The sequence below is a fragment of the Choloepus didactylus genome, chromosome 5, assembly GCF_015220235.1.
Source record: "Choloepus didactylus isolate mChoDid1 chromosome 5, mChoDid1.pri, whole genome shotgun sequence".
Lineage (NCBI taxonomy): Eukaryota > Metazoa > Chordata > Mammalia > Pilosa > Megalonychidae > Choloepus > Choloepus didactylus.
The window spans coordinates 59,780,476-59,783,109 of NC_051311.1; positions in this window are offsets into that span (position 1 = coordinate 59,780,476).

The following is a 2,634-nucleotide window of genomic DNA, read 5'->3' on the forward strand; positions in this document are numbered from 1 at the left end:
GCAAGCTGGGCATAAGTCTCCCACCATGATGCATGGAGTCTATACAGAGTAAGGAGATGTGGGTTCTGATCCCAGCTCTGTCACTAGCTAGCTAGCTGACCTTAGGCTAGGCACTTCATGTCTCTGGACTTCAGCGTATTTCTCCCTCACTGTTAGTTGTCCATGTTTTTCTAGAAGAGTACTCTGTTTAAGCCAGGACACTTATAACTTAACACAGGACCATTCATTCACAGGAGGCTGGAGAGAGTGGGAATTTATTACAGATTTGGAAGCAGAACAAAATACCTTTATAGGCCTTTATAGGGATGAGATGTCTGATCTTGGCCACCGAGCTCCAAGATCTTGAGCACCTGCATTTATTCCATCCCTTTGTTTTACAATCCCCAAATACGTATTTGGTACCTGAAACAAACTGCAATTTTCTTGTTTCATGCTCCATGGCCACCCCCCATATGGCATCTATCTCAAGCAGGTTCATTTATGGATCACTCAAGTCAGATCCATATCTCTCTCTTCTGAGTTCACAACACCTGCTCTTTGAACTTCTCCCGTGACACTCATCTTAGGCTGCCTTCTTTTGGTATTTGACTTTTTATGTTTTCTGTCAGCTAGACTGTTCTACTGATCACAGACTAATGATGTGCTTCATTCTGAATATAAATGGAGTGGTTTTTTTGGCCTTGCATATATTTCTGTCTGACATTTATAATGATCTATCAGTTTTATTTCAGTTAGTATTAGCAGAATATACCTTTTTTCATTCTTTCTCCTTTCAAACTTGCTGTCATTACATTTTAGATCTTTTTAATAAATTTCATATTTACAATCCAAATATGGAATTTCTGTCTTCAAACAAGCAAGTTTAATCCATTTATATTTATTGTGATTATTGATGTGCTTTAATTCATTTCTATCATCTCGTTTTGGTTTCATAATTGTTGGGAGAGACACTCCTCAACAGATTTCACATTGCTTCTAACATGTCTTGCTGTGTTATCTCAAGAATGCAAGGCTCTGATTACTTACTACCTGGGCCATTTCTCAGGGATATGTTTGCAGCAAACAATCTTGAAGAATGAGGTAATGTCTCCATTTGAGACACAGAGCAGGCTTACTACATTTTATGGAAGAGAGAGATTCTCAAACTCCGTGCTCCTTAGCTGCAATATAAACCCATGGCAGGTGCAGCATCCATCTAAGTCCCTCGGGGTCACCACCCGTGGGACTTAGGAGGTGGGAGGGACTGAAGCACAGGTGAGCTCACGCTGCTTGCTGTGTCATGAGCACTGAAGGCCTTCTTCTTTGACTAGGAGTCTCGCATTCTCTAATGGCTTCCGTGAAACAGCAATAGGCTAACTTATTAGTTTGTAATCGGGTAAAATAAAATTTCAGTTTCACAGACTTGGCAATAATTGCCATGGTTATTTTCTCCTTATTTCCTCATATACTGCCTCCTATTAGAGTAATTGTTTTCTTTACTTCCTTTTGGCCTTTACTGTTTTGAAAGTTATGCATTGTATTTCCCTTCTTTTAGTAGTTACACCTAAATTAGGCATATTTGACTTAATGTTCAAAGTTAATCAATATCTCTATCCCCCTCTGGACAATAAAACCACTTCCCTAGTCCCTCAGCTCTACACTTCCATCTTACATGGTACTTATTGTTACATAAAATTGCAGTTTCACCGTGTTTTTAATCTAATTTTTGTTTTTTTCTCACTATGGCTTCTGTCATTCTACATTCTACATTCTACATTCAAATGTGTGTATTTGAATTTATTTTTGTTATGTTGTATCTAGATTTATATATGTTTGGATGGAAAGAACACCCTTCCATAGCCACTCAGTCTACCATCTTAACTTATAGTCCTCATGCAAATTGTAAAGTGACCGAAGCCAGGAAATTTGTTTCATCCTTCTCTGTGTGCCTCCACTACAAAGCCTGATTCAAAATCATACCCAGCGTCAGAGCTCAGAAAGGGTTTGCAACAATTTCTGTGTCTAATAATAGAAGCTTTGTGAACTAGTCTACAGTACAGCAGTGCACTGGAATGTGGTATGGCCATTGTAAAAGAGATTATAGAAAATTGTATGTTGTATGGGAAAATGTTGTCAATATCATTTTTAAGTATAAATGATGGTGTAAAAAATAGTATGCACTATCCTTTTCTTAAGAAAACAGACTGGAAGAAAATATACCAAAATGTTCATGGTATTAGATCTCTGGACAATGAGGATATGGGTCAATTATATTTTCTTCTTTTGATTTATATTTTCTACAGTTTACAGATATTTCTTGTATAATAAATGTAACAGATATGAATTTCTCCATAGCACTCAGGGTGCAAGTCCTGTCACATCTCTTCTGATATTTCAGATAAATTAAAATCTGGTAAGGATCTAAATGCCAAAAAAGCAGAAATTCTATAATCTTCACTTGAGGTTTCTCCTCCCCACATTTTCAGGCTTACAGTCTCAAAGGAAGTCCATTTGACATCCACATCCAGGTGGGGAGATTGCTGGTTTCTAAGCAGTTTGCCACTGCCCCACTTCTCCCTTATACTCAAGGATGCTCTGAATATTGGACTTCCCCAGGTAGGCAGTGCCTGTTGGTCCCTTATCATGATGCCTCTC